Source organism: Gracilinanus agilis, chromosome 1 (assembly GCF_016433145.1).
Source record: "Gracilinanus agilis isolate LMUSP501 chromosome 1, AgileGrace, whole genome shotgun sequence".
Classification (NCBI taxonomy): domain Eukaryota; kingdom Metazoa; phylum Chordata; class Mammalia; order Didelphimorphia; family Didelphidae; genus Gracilinanus; species Gracilinanus agilis.
In genome coordinates this window covers 201,522,495-201,536,379 of record NC_058130.1, presented here as the reverse complement: position 1 = coordinate 201,536,379, position 13,885 = coordinate 201,522,495, and positions in this window count along the sequence as shown.

The window sequence follows — 13,885 nt, the reverse complement described above, 5'->3', positions numbered from 1 at the left end:
TTTTTAGCATTGGGGGCAATTTTTTCCCTTTTTTTTTTTTTAATTAGATTTTTTTCTGGTTGTAGGGTAAATCAAGTTTTCCCAATCTTTAGTAGATTGTCATTCCTGAATCTTAGGCATCTGTTTTCTGGCATATCTCTTTAACCAGTTTGTTATTCAAGAATTTTGTTATCTTTTCTAGCTGCTGTAATTTAAATGGGTGGCATTTATTGATCTCCCCCCAAGTCCTCTTCCCTACTTCATTCTTTTTGGAATGCTGAGGGACTCCATTATGAAATCACCATTCTGTGTTCAGGGCCTGAGAAACTTAGGATTCTGGTCGGTTTTTCTTATACCTAGAATGAAAAGAGGAACTGGGAGATGTAAAAAAGCCAGACCAAGTTCAGGGCCTTGGGGGTTGAGTGGTGGCTTTTGCTCTACAAGACGGTAGAGGGTATTTCTGGTTAAGATAGTTGCTTGTAAACAGCCCAGCTGCTATATATTTGCTCCATATTTCCTGAAGTTTGTCCCAAACTGAATAAGAAATCCAGTGAGAAATAATAGTGACTTTTCATGTCAGAATTGCAGGTCAGCTAGAAATCTAGGAAAGGGGAGAGGGGTAGAGTTGTGAAAAGTGAAGTTGGATGGGGGGGGGGGGGTTGTACAAAGATTCAGCAAAGCTGGAGAGAAAACCAGTAAAACTTGCAAATCTAACAATCCCATCCCCAGAGGAGGACTCAAAAGCTTAGGAAAAAAGGACATTATAAATATATAAAAAGGAATGAAAGGAGGAAAGAAAGCTTAGAAAAGTGGTAAACTTTTCCTAAGTAATGGGACTCTGAGAAGTAGAGTGGATCAGAAGTCTATTGTTTATAATAAAAATATTGGAATGAATGAAATCAAACTTCTGGAAAAAACCTGGATACTATTTCAAGAAGTCACAAGGGAAAATTCAGAACCGGAGGACAGTGAAAATTGAATCCACCAGTCATCAGAAAGGATCTTCAAATGGGAAAATCAGTTGAAATCCAGAGCTCCCATATCAAAATTTCAAATGAAAGCAAAACATCCCCTTCCAAGAACTAAGGGGTTACATTTGGGATCAAATAAATTATGTCTTGAATAAGTTTTTAAATAAGTATCTTGGGAGGTCCAAAGTGCTTGCCAAGGTTGTGTTCCTTAGTTTAGGAAGTAAACTGATAATTACTGAGCTACCCTTTAACTTTCTGTCCTCCAGGGGAATTGGCCTTAGGCTTTATTTTCATAAACTTAGTGTTCTGGACACCTAACCTACACAATATATGCCTCTGGCTTTTAACAAGATGAAAAGTAGCTAAGAACTAAAGATGAAGAGCAGGGGAAATTTTGAAGTGACTCTGAAAATATAGGATAGAGCCTTTCCAGACTCCAGGGTATCACTAATAGTACCAGAAAAAGGCGGAGTCTAGGATGATACAAAGGAGAAAGGAAAGAACCACTTGATCTTGCAAAGGAATTGTCACAAATGAGATTTCATGAAGAGAAACTGGATTCCTGGAATGATGAAAATGTCACCAGATGAAAGATGAGTAGATAGGAAGAAATGAGGACTGGTTATTGGTGACCTGAAATAAGAATGAAAAGATGTGTGTATTCAGAATATGATGGTGAAATTACTAAGGTTTGTCAAACAGTATTTTGGGTCAATCTGGAAGAATTATCACTGAAATTTCAGGGCAGATTTATAATGGAAGAATTAGTTAAGAAAATGGTGTCTGAGATTATTTTGGTTTTTGGAAGATCTTCCTTGAAATAGAATAGACTTGGCCAGGAATTCAGTCCATATATGCAGTACTGGGCAAAAGCCGTAGACTTGCAAATCTAATCAAAGAAGTTTTAAAATTATCCCTCAAGCTAGATGCTATGGAGGGGTAGGTACAACATAGAGTAGAAAATGAAATGCCTAGAAGTTCACAGGAGGTAAAATCCAAGAAGATTAAATCCTGACCTCAGAGTTGGCATTCTTAAATGCAGAAAATGCGGGTAACAAACAGGGTGAACGAGAAATCCTAGTACCAGGAGCCAAAACTGTAAAAGTCCGAAAGCAGTACATTTCATGCAGTGCGGGTAGGTTTGAGTGCTATGGACAATTAACTGGATCTTTTTGTGCCAGTTGTGTTGATAAAATACCAATAAGGAACATCAGGACTACAACATGAAAGATACTAACACTGTCATGGTCATTTGTAGTAAAATAAGGTCAGAAGCCTCTTGTATGCAACCTGCCCTGGAGCTTGAATTGATAGTCGGCTCTGTATCATGAGCTTTTTAATATTTTCTTGTCCATTAACTGAAACCTACCACTGCTTGGGAATCCCAGCAGGAAGACAGTTGCAAAGTCTTGCTCTTTTAGAGGAGGAGCACCCATTTCTTCTGCAGGAGCTTAACAACATCTAGGAACTTCTAGGGACCTTCTAAGGCAGTGGTTCCCAAACTTTTTTGGCTTACTGCCCCCTTTCCAGAAAAGATATTACTTAGCCCCTTGGAAATTAATTTTTTAAAAATTTTGATAGCAATTAATAGGAAAGTTAAATGCATCTGTGGTCATCACTGCTTTCCTGGGTTGCTGCAGCACCCACCAGGAGGTGGTAGTGCCCATTTTGGGGATTACTGGGAATCACTGGTCTAAGGGATCCACTTACAGTTGAATTCACATTTTATATAGCTATAAAGTTTCACCTCCATATCTGAAAGCAAAATAATTCTACCCCTTGGTCTCTCAAGCCCTTTTTTTAGGAAGGAACTGGTTAAACCATCCCCTGGGAAAGGAGGTCTGGCATTTATAGGGCCTTCTGAGGGGCTCTGGCAATTCCATGCATGGGATGAAATAGGGGCTGGAGTGGGGCGGGTTGTTAAGGACTAAGTATAAAAATAGTCCACCTTATCAGGTAAGTCTTCCTGAAGATGAAACCAGAGTCCTCTCCTTTTAAAGGTTAAAACCTTTTCATAACAGAGCTTCTGAGAAGTGAAACCACCCAATTCTGAAAATCAGGGCTATTTTATCAAAGGTGGTGTTTTTAGAGTCCATTACGGTGTTCAAAATCTTTGAATGATAGGAGAGATGGAAAATCGACTGATAGTCCAATCTGGGATCCCCACAGCAAAATATACTCTTATTAGGTTGAAGGGGAGCAATAAGATAAAAGTTCTGATAGTGGCTATCAAGGTGGATGACTTGACTAGCACTACAATGATATATCCTGTATAAGTAGTGACTGTAGTAAGGACCAACCTCATTTTCTAAGAGGAAGAGGGCCAATACAATAGCCTTTTATATCTGCATCCCTAATATAGTCAATGAACCCTTACCAATGTGCTTCCCATTAAAAAACAGCCAGTAGACTTAGCTTTTAGTGAATTAATATAATTACTTTAACAATTACTATTGTCAGGCATTTACTGAAATGGCATAGTAATACTGATTAGAAAAATCTCAAGATATCTGTACATGTTCTCCCACAATTTCATACAATATCCATAGGAAGGGTATTGGTTGAACGTTCATTGTTAGTAGCATATATGTATGTCCAAGGCAACTATTGCAGAAGTCCTTTCTTTGAGGAATCCTTCCCTATTTCCCTTTGGATACTCCTGGTATCTCTGCTGGATATTTTGTTCCACTGGGTTTCCAGTGTCTAACCCTCTCAAGCTTTACTCTTGATTGCAAGATGACCAAGTCTTCTAAAAGCTGCTTTCTCCTTTGGGTGGCTCTATTCCTCACTGGACACAATGTTTCCAACTAGTTTCCAGCTTGCTATCTCTTTCTTTACGGAACAAGAACTTCTCAGCTGTTGGATGGCTTTTGTGTGTGACAAGGCCAACTGAGAACAAATGAGGACCCTGCTGCTAGGTTCCCGAAGGTTCAAGACAGATAACACTGTGTGAATTGACATAAGGGATATAGAAAAATAGCACTGAACTAGAGCTCACATTTAAGCAAAAGGTAAAGATAATCCTGTTGGGTGGTAAGGGATGGAAATTAAGGCTAGAATTAATTAAAGATATAGAGATGAATGGGGCATTAGCAAGATATAATGAAAAGTGAGGAAAATTAAAATTAAATTGCATCATTTGATAAATGATTCTATTCTGTAATTGACCCTATTTCCAATTTGGTCAAATCCTATTTCTCAGTTAAGTTCAGAACTGAGATCAGAAATAAAGGCTTGGTTCAATAATGTGATCAATTCCAGCCTCAGGGACATTTGCTTATTAACCAGTTCAACCTGGGAATCAGCTTTGTTTATCTGTATACAGAAACCAGTTTAGGCTAGTTCCTCCCCCAAAGACAATAACTCTAGTCTTTTTTTTAGTGAAAAATTGGGGTGGTTTGGTTTTCCCAAGAGGACTAGATGATCCTGATTGGGGTAGTTCATATGTTTTAGCCAGGATGACTAGAGGCAGTTGAGGCCCATGGAACAATGAATATTCTTTAATTGTCCTAGAAGAGTGTGATCAACCACACCTAAGGGCCAACCCCCTTTCCTTGGCTATAGCTAATTACAAGGCCTCCTAAATTCCCTTATCCCTACCTTTCCTATGTCTCAATAAAATGTTTTTTGTTTTTGTAACATCTGGGTCACTGACATTACAGGAGGCCAATCTTACCCACTTTACTAACCAATATTCAAATCACTTAATAAACTTGCCTGAAAAAATAAGCCTCAGTTTCCCTGTATTGCATTTTATCTGCCACAATAGACTATTGGACCTGGAGTATGGCAGACCTCCGACACTGCCTATTTACCCTTGACAAGTGTAAGGAGGAAAAAGGGGGTTTTGGGTAAATATATTAAAAGATGGTCGCCAGAGGATTGAACAATTATCAATCCTCAATTAAGCATAATCTCAAGTCAAAATTGACTTTTATGGAAGTTTATTACAATTGAGAAGAGAGAGAGGAAATAAGGAAATAAGAATCTAACACAGTAGGTAAATTACTAAGATCCTCTAATTAATCCAGGTAGATCTAATTAACCCTCAGCCGAGAGTCAAATGGGCCAGAGGCTGGGAGGTGAATGAAGCAACATTCACAGAATCTATTAAAGGTAAGTTCCTTAAGAGAAGTTCAGGAAGATTCAGTCTTTAAACTCACCATGTGGACTTCTAAAAAGATATTGAAAGCAGTCTCACCAAGGTCTCAGTGTTCCAGCCATGGACCAGAAGAACTAGAAGACCTCCGAAGAGCTCTTTCACCAGCCACCCTCTTCACCAGCACTCTCCAGCAGAAGACCTTCTCCTTTTAAAGTGGTCACTTATGTGTCACTTCCTATGCCTTCCCCCTAGTTTGCATGTCCAATCACAATAGATGTTTCTCATAGATCTGCCTAGGGGGCAGTCAGCTGATTCTGATTTGGCACCTGCTCTTACCTTTGGTGATTAAATCTAAAGATGGGCAGTGTAGACTTAATCTAATTATCATAAAAGTTGTTTAACCTCTCTAATCTCCATTTTCCCCATAGCTAAAAATATGATAATGATATATTTTTGGGGTTGCTGAGCTTCATAAGCCATAAAGCTTAGTACAACTGGGTAGGCAGACAAGTTGATTTGAAGGAGCAAGGTGTCAAAAGCCTAGGAGGGCACCAACATAGTTCCTTTCTGCAATTTTCTATAGGTATTAGTTAAAAGCAAGGAAACCAGAGATTCTCCTATAGGCAATTATTCCAGAGAAGTTATTGATAAAAAAAAAAAGATCCTATACATATGAACATATTTATATCTGCACTTTCTGCGAAAGGAAAGAACTTGCAACAAGATGTTCATCAATTGGAGAATGGTTAAACAAACTGGAATGGAATACTACTCCCACGCTGGGGTACTATTTCCAAGAAATGACAAGCATGTTGAAAACAGAGAAGCATGGAAAGATTTACACAAATCCATACAAAATGAATCAGAACCAGGAAAACAATATTCACAATGAGCACAACAATATAAATGGAAACAACAATCCCCCAAAAGTTGAAATCAAATGCAAAATTATAAAGAACAATCTTGGTCCCAAAGAAGAGATATGAGAAGATGGCTCCCTCTAGTTCTTTGGAGGGTTGTGGTAAAGGGGTGTAGAACATTAGATATAGTGGCAGAGTTTGTTTTTTATGATTTGTTTTCTCTTAATTTTGGGGATGACTGTCTGGGAGGGAACATGGGGAAGTATATAAGGAGATATCTGGGTGATATAAAATCAAATATTAATAATACAATTAAAAAAAAATGTGGAGACCTGCTTTGGCGCTGGTATGCCTAAACTAGCCTTTATACTATGTCTTTATGGCCTATTGCATTGGAAGGAGGGAGATGGAAGGAGAAGAGAGCAAGACAGTTCAGTGAGATCTTTTTTCAGCAGAGCATTATGACTTGAAACTGGTGGGTTCAGTCTACCTAGGTAGTTTCTCTGTTTTCATTTCCTGGTACTGTGTATATCTTTGGGCTGGTCCCTGTGTTCTGAGCTATGCAATAAACTGTCCAAGGTCTTAGACATAGAAAATACCCAAAGTTTGTGTTATGAAGCCTCTGTGTTATAAGCACAGCTGACCTTGATAATATTTTCTGAGTCTTGCCCATTTCACTATAAGGCACTATGTTAGGGGTCATGGGACCCTGAAAAACCTTGCTATATAGGTAGGACTTATAATAATAACAACAAATTACAGTTAATAATAATAAACTATTACTAATCACTCTTTTTTCCTCCTAACTGCTAAGATGATTGGGATAATCCTGGAGAAATCCAGATTCCCTTTGAATTCTAGGATTGTGCAAGGAGGCAAATTAAGTGTAACCAATAACGTTTCAGTCAGGTACCATTCTGTCTTAGAATTCCCAGATTTGTGACAAAGAGCTCATATGATGAAGTTCAGGAGCACCCAGGGAGAAGGATAGAGTGGAAGTTTCTTCAGAATAAGAACTGGTTCTCTTTCTTCTTTGGACATAGTAGTTGCTTAATAAATGCTTAGTGATTGATTGAAATATCCAATTGTCTATGGGCAATAGTACTATGGCAATAGTACTACTGTAGTGGTTCAAGGACCCCAGGGGATACATGAGATTCTTTCAGGTTTTTTTTTTTTAAGTCTTAATTATTTTCATAAGAATACTAAGACATTATTTTCCTATTAAAATACTTTTCTGTTTTCCTACTACATATTCAAGAGACTGAATTTCCTTTCTATGCTTGAACCAAAACATTTGACTATAAAAGCGTATATGAGAATCCATCTATCTTCTATTAGACACTAAAGATATTTGCAAGACAATGCAAACAATGCCATTCGTCTCGATTTTTTTCTGCTTTGGAAAATATGGTTTTTCATAAAATGTGATATTAACAAATAATGGATTTATTATTATTTTCAATGAATTAATAAATATTTAAAAAACCCATCAGCTTTAATTTCTAATATGATAAATATCAATAGATAACCCACATGAACAAAAGCTCTTTGGAGCGGTCTCATGATTATTAAGAGTATAAAGAGGTCCTGAAACCAAAAAAGTTCAGACTGGTCGGATTAGTGACTAGGAGATGGCAGAGTGCGACACCATGTGGTCTCGGAGGGAGTATTTTCCAGCCAAATAACAATACTCTATCCTTAAATGCCCAGCCTGATTTGCATGAAGCCTCTGGAGCTCAGGAGACCAGAAAAATGGAAAGAGCATTTACAAATGTGCAGTGATTTTGAAATGAACCCTCTCCTCTCCCTAATCCTCCATAAATCTAACCTGATTGTGGAATCTAGGCTTTAACCTCATCCCAGAAGTGATGATTTAGAGGGGCTGATAGGATATGGTTGGCTGGAACCAGAGTTACATAAAAAATAATACTAAAAATGACTCATTTCTATAATAAACATTTATTAAATGCTTAGTATGTGCCAGGTAATGTGCTAATCACTGTGGCAAAAACACATCCAGGCCCTCAAAGAATTGACATTTCTAATTGGGGAAATAACAGGAAAACTAAAAAATACATTCAAGATATTCAAAGGGTAAATTGGAGATAATCCTAAAAGGAAAATACTAGAATTTAAGGATATAAGGAAAAGTCTCCTGGAAAGGGGAGGATTTGAGCCGAGGCTTGAAACCAGGAGGAGTTAGGGAAGAGGGAGAGCATTCTAGTCATGGGGGACAGCCAGTGAAAAGGCACAAAATGTCCTGTGTAAGGGACAACATCATTGGATCTTAGAGGATCTTGCAGGGGGTGAAGTGTGAAAAGCCTAGAAAGGTAGGAAGGGATCAGGTTCATAAGATCTTGTACTCCATCTGGAAGATGATAGGGCGCCACTGGAGTTTACAAGTGTACCTCAGAGGTATGGTGGGTCTGGTTTCAGAATCATATAATAAAAAAGGAGAAAAGACCTACTTGTACAAAAATATTTATAGCTCCTCTTTTTGTGGTGGCAAAGAAATGGAACTTGAGGGAATGTTCATCTACTGGGGAATGGCTGAACAAATTGTGGTATATGATAGTGATGGAATACTATTGTGCTAGAAGAAATGATGAGTGGGATGATGTCAGAAAGAGCTGGAAAGAGCTTCGGGAAGTGACGTAGAACAAAATAAGCAGAATCCGGGGAACATTGTACACAGTAACAGCAATGTTGCAAGATGATTATCTGGGAAAACTTGGCTACTCCCAGCAGTGCCATGATCTGGGACAATCCTGAAGGACTATGACAGGGAATGCTGTCCACCTTCAGAGAAAGGACTGTTGGAGTCGTCTTTCCCATCAGTGTATCTTTGGATTTATTTGGCATTTTGGCTATGTATGAGTGTGCTCTTATAGCCAGGACCAATATGGGAGTGTGTTTTGCATGACAATAAAATTAAATTAAAAAACTCAAAGTGAATCATAAATTTTTTGGTTTCTCAGGGCAAATAAAACTTATGTTTATGCTGTACCATAGTCTATTAAGTGTTCAACTTCTAAAAACAATGCATATGCCTTAATTTAAAAAAATACCTTATTGCTAAAAAATGCTAACTGTCATGCTAGTGGAGGATTTTGACTTCATATTGATCATGTGGTGGCTACTGAAGGTAGGGGTGGCAGTGACAATTTCTTTTCTTTTCTTTTTTTTTAAACCCTTACCTTCCATATTAGAATCAATACTGTGTTGGTTCCAAGGCGGAAGAGTGGTAAGGGTAGGCAATAGGGGGTTGAGTGACTTGTCCAGGGTCATCCAGCCAGGAAGTGTCTGAGGCCAGATTTGAACCCAGGACCTCCCAACTCTAGGCCTGGCTCTCAACCCACTGAGCCACCTTGCTGCCCCAGATAATTTCTTAAAATAAGACAACAATAAAATTTGATGATTGCATCAAATGATGCAATTGTTGGATTGGTTTCTCACTTGAACACTTAGAGGTCATTGTAAGGTTATTAATTGACCTAATTTTGATATTGTTTTTCAGGGAATATGGAAGCCTGAGGACAGGGAGAGAGGAGAAATAATCCATAGGTGGAGCAGTCAGAATATATCTATATATAAATATATATACACATATATATATATTTATCCATTAAATTCACTATCCTATATGAGTCTGTTTTATGACACCCTAAAACAATTACAATAGTAACATCAAAGGTTCCTGATCTAGGGCAACTGGGTGGCTCAGTGGTTTTCGTTCTATAGAATAGGCGATGCCCTTCCCAGGTTAAACTCATCATCCCTAATCTCATCACCATTCTGCTAACTGGAACCTTACCATATACCTTATCCCTCAGCCTCCTCTCTCCTCCACTTGGAGGCTGGAGGCCAGAGGACCAAATTCTTCTGTATATAAAGAAACTGACTTCCTTTATTTTTAAAAAAAATCCCATTTAATTAATTAATTAATCAAGCACATCTTTCTTTTTGAAAAAAAATTATTTATTTAATTAATTTAGGATATTTCCCCATGATTACATGATTCATGTTCTTTCCTTCCTCTCCTCCCACCTCCCTCCTGTAGCCAACCAGTAATTCCACTGGGTTTTACATGTGTCATTGATTAAGACCTATTTCCATATTATTAATATTTGCAATAGAGTGATCGTTTAGAGTCTAAATCCTCAATCATATCCCCATCAACCCATGTGATCAAGCAGTTGCTTTTCTTCTGTGTTACTACTCCCACAGTTCTTTCTCTGGATATAGATAGCATCTTTCTCATAAGTCCCTCAGAAATGTCTTGGATCATTGCATTGCTGCTAGTAGAGAAGTTCATTACATTTGATTGTGCCACAGTGTATCCGTCTCTATGTACAATGTTCTCCTGGTTCTGCTTTCCTTTATTAAAAAAAAATTTTTTTTTAAATTTAAAATCCTTAAGCTTCCATTTTAGAATCAATACTGTGTATTGGTTCCAAGGCAGAAAAGTGGTAAGGGCTAGGTGATGGGAGTTAGGTGACTTGCCTAGGGTCACCCAGCTAGGAAGTGTCTGAGGCCAGATTGGAACCCAGAAGAAGAGTCTTCCTGACCCCACGCCTGGCACTCTAACCCACTGCACCATCTAGCTGCCATTTTGTTCTCTGCTTGCTTTCAACTCAATGGAACAAGTTTCCCTCCCTGCCCTTCCCTATTAGATTGTGAGCTCCTTGAAGGCAGGGGCTATCTTTGTTTTTATTCTTTGTATAAGGTGCCATGCATGTCTTGCAGTGGGCAGCGCTTATATCAAGAAGATGATAACTGACAATGACAAAGGCTACACAGCAGTTAATTAATTCATATTTTAAAAACTAATTACATGTAATAAATTTCCACATAAGTTTTCCAAAGTTAAAGGATCCAAATTGTCTCCCTACCTCCTTCCCTACCTTCTCCCGAAGCTGACAAGCAATTCTATCCGGGTTATACATGTTACAGAGAAGCTAAGAAGGATGTGGACTTGAAAAAAGAAGCTGTGAGATTTGACAGTTCAGAGATTTCTAGTAACTTCAGAGATGGGAATTTTCATAGAACGATGAGGTCAGAAGCCAGACTTCTCTGCCTGGAAAAGTGCTTAGATCCTGAATCTCTTAAATCTTGATTCAGGGGGCAGTTGGGTAGCTCAGTGGATTGAGAGTCAGGCCTAGAGACGGGAGGTCCTAGGTTCAAATCTGGCTTCAGACACTTCCTAGCTGTGTGACCCTGGGCAAGTCACTTGACCACCATTGCCTAGCCCTTACCACTCTTCTGTCTTGGAGCCAATATTCAGTATTGATTCCAAGACCGAAGGTAAGGGTTTTATTTTAAAAAAAAAATAAATCTTGATTCAGAGTGTTTTTCCCCCCTTACTTTGTTGCTCTCTAAGATGCCAAATTTGGAACTCCTGTCTTGTGACTAGAAAACCTCCTATCTATAGTTTAGAATTCTGGTCAGAAAAGGACCTTATTTCCGGCATAATTTATAAGCTGAGGCAGGGAGAAACATTAATTGGCACTTAAGGAAGTGCGTTTAGGAGAACTGGCCTTCTGAATGTGGGGCTTTTCTTATAGAGTGTTCAGAAAACACATAGTTATGCTGGATTCACAACTGGTCAGCCATTGGCCTTGGGAGCAGTGTGTTGTGTTTTGTGGTGGAAGGGACAGCAATTTCCTAATCTGCTAAGTTATTATTAGTTTGCTAGTTTGTACTTTGATTGGCTTTTCATAAGACATCAGGTAAAGGAAGACCGAACAGACATAAGGGTGAGATGCCACTGCCTGCCCATTTACACTGGGAAGTGTAGACGTTCTAAAATGGCATCACTCGTGTCTCTGATAGGATGATACAGTGGATCCAGTGCCTCCCTCTCCTGGCCCCTGCCCTGAAACTTCTATCTTGCCAAGCCAAGAATGTGGAAGTTTCCAGGTTTTTCTTTGGGGAAAATTGGCTTCAAATCAAAGCCTCCTCTCAACATTGAAGAATGAGTTAATTAGTTTATGCTGCTGATTTATGACTTTTGCTCAGCATAAAGGACACAATGCCCCTCTATCATCCTGGCTTAAAATTCCAGGGAGGAGGACAAACCTTTATTCCAAAATTACATTTTGAAGTTTGAAAAGACGAGACCAGAGAAACTGCCTCCAGCTTAGAAAGATACAGAAGTTCAGAGGTCAGTGACAACAGGTAATAATTCACTCTGACATCCCACAGCCCAGGTGAACCAGAGCAATTCATCATCAACTCACTAAACTCAGAGGCCACTTGAAAACCCTTCACTTTTGTCTTTTTCTTTTTTTTTTCCTGCTTGTTTCTGCCCTCTCCTCCCAGCATTGCTTCCCTACTTTCTTCTTATTTGCTGGCTCTTTATTTGTTTTTAGTTTTTTAAACCCTTCCCTTTTATCTAGTCTAAGATGGAAGAGTGATAGGGGCTAAGCACTGGGATTAAGTGACTTGCCCAGGGTCACACAGATAGGACATGTCTAAGGCCAGATTTGAACCCAGGACCTCCATTCTCTAGGTCTGGCTCTCAATACACTGGGATACCTAGCTTCCCTTTTTGTTTTTTTAAAAATTAACCTTCTTCTATTTTTTCACTCTAATGTTCTTCTGTTCCTAGCAGTATAGTGGAAAGCATGATGGGGTGGATGTCAAGGAATCTTCCTTCAAATCTCAGCTCCGTCCTTTAATATTGAATGAAACCTGGGGGCGTCATTTAATTTCCCTAGGGTCCTGTTCTGTTCAGTAAGGGCTTTGAATTAAATGAGTCTAAGGTCTGTGTGACCCTGGGCAAGTCACTTGACCCCCATTGCCCACCCTTACCACTCTTCCACCAAGAAGCCAATACACAGAAGTTAAGGGTTTAAAAAAATAAATGAGTCTAAGGTAAGGTTTTTTTTTAACTCTTATCTTCCATTTTATTTTTATTTTTTAATTTTTTAAGTAAAACAAATTTCTGTATTGGTCCTGTCCAAAAATATGTGGTTTATTCTGCACCCTTGATTCCTTTACCTTTCTTTTTTTTTTTTCCTGGGTAAATATTTAATTTAATTTATTTTTTATTTAAAAAATTTTTCCATGGTTACATGATTCATATTTTCTCCCTCCCCTCATCCCTCACCCCTCCTGGGGTTGACAAGCAATTCTACTGGGCTATACATAAATATATTATCACTCAAACTCATTTCCATATTATTCATTTTTCTTACCTTCCATCTTATTTATTCCTTTTTAAAAATACATCACCATTGTTTTCAAGTATGCCAGTTCTACTGTGCCCCAAACTGAACTTCCCTTGTATCAAAGAAAAAACAATTAAGGAAATATAATTGATACTGCAGTGATTTTCAGCTTACAACATACGTAACATTTTAAGGCAAAGATTCTTAACCCTTTTTGGGTCATGAATTCCATGGCAGTCTGGCGAGGCCTATAGGCCCTTTTTCTGAATAATATTTTTTTTTAAATTTTTTAAACCCTTAACTTCTGTGTATTGACTTATAGGTGGAAGAGTGGTAAGGGTAGGCAATGGTGGTCGAGTGACTTGCCCAGGGTCACACAGCTGGGAAGTGTCTGAGGCCAGATTTGAACCTAGGACCTCCTGTCTCTAGGCCTGGCTCTCAATCCACTGAGCTACCCAGTTGCCCCCCTGAATAATATTTTTAAATGCAGAAAAAAAATACATAGAATTCCAATGAAACCCATTTTGTTGGAATTCTATTGTGAAAATATAAAAAAGATAATTTCATGTGTGGTAGGTTAAGAACTCTTGCTCCAATCCAAGGTTCCTTTCAGATCTAAACCTATGATTTTTTTCTCTCTCTTGTTCACTTATTCTTCTTTCCTATCTCCATCTTTCTCTACTTTTTAAATTCACTTTCTGTGTGGCTCCCTGACTTTCTTCACTGAATCTTGAAGGGATAAGATTCATAACTACAATATGGCCATGAAAGGAAATTATTCACAAGAAATAGAATAGA